Here is a 1083-nt window from a genome sequence, read left to right as displayed (position 1 = left end):
GGAATGTTCTATGGATGTCTCTTAAGATGTCCATTTGAGTCATGACATCTGTTAGTTTTCTAATTTCTCTGTTAAGTTTCTGTCTGGCTGACTTGTCCACTGGTGAGAGTGGGGTGTTGAAGTCTCCCAATATTAGTGTGTGCAGTTTGATGTGTGATTTTAGCTTTAATAATGTTTCTTTTACATATGTGGGTATTCTTGGATTTGAGGCATTGATATTAAGGATTGATGTAGTTTTCCTGTGATGAGTATGAAGTGTCCTTCTCTATCTCTTTGGATTGATTTTAGTTTGAAGTCTATTTCATTAGATATTAGTGTAGTGATGAGGTGAGCATGCCTGCTTTTTTGTCACACCCAGCTCCCAAACAGCTAGCTTTACACCCGAAATAACAACACACAAATTGTATTCATTTAAATACTGCCTGGCCCATTATATCTAGCCTCTGCTTGGCTAACTCTCATATCTTGATTAATCCATTTCTATTAATGTGTGTAGCACCATGAGGTGGTGGCTTACCGAGAAGATTCTAACCTGTGTCCATCTTGGAGAGGAGAGCTATGGCGTCTGCCTCATTGCCTTCTTCCCAGCATTCTGTTCTGTCTTCTCCACGTACCTATGTTCTGTTCTATCAGGCCAAGCAGTTTTCTTTATTAATTAACCAATGAAAGCAACAGATAGATAGAAGACACTCCTACGTCATATTAGGATAGTTATACCCGCTTGTTTCTTAGGTACCTTTGGTTGGAAAACTTTTCCCAACCCTTTACTGTGAGGTAATGTCTATCTTTAAGATTGAGGTGTGTTTCTTGTATGCAGCAGAAGGATAGATCCTCTTTTTATATCCATTCTGTTAGCCTGTAACTTTTTAAAATTTTTTTTTGTTTTTTTAAATTTTATTTATTTATTAAAGATTTCTGTCTCTTCCCCGCCACCACCTCCCATTTACCTCCCCCTCCCCCAGTCAAGTCACCCTCCCTCCTCAGCCCGAAGAGCACTTAGGGTTCCCTGACCTGTGGGAAGTCCAAGGAACCCCCACCTCCATTCAGGTCTAGTAAGTTGAGCATCCAAACTGCCTAGGCTCC

This window comes from Microtus ochrogaster, chromosome 15 (genome assembly GCF_000317375.1).
Source record: "Microtus ochrogaster isolate Prairie Vole_2 chromosome 15, MicOch1.0, whole genome shotgun sequence".
Classification (NCBI taxonomy): domain Eukaryota; kingdom Metazoa; phylum Chordata; class Mammalia; order Rodentia; family Cricetidae; genus Microtus; species Microtus ochrogaster.
This window is presented reverse-complemented; position numbering follows the sequence as displayed.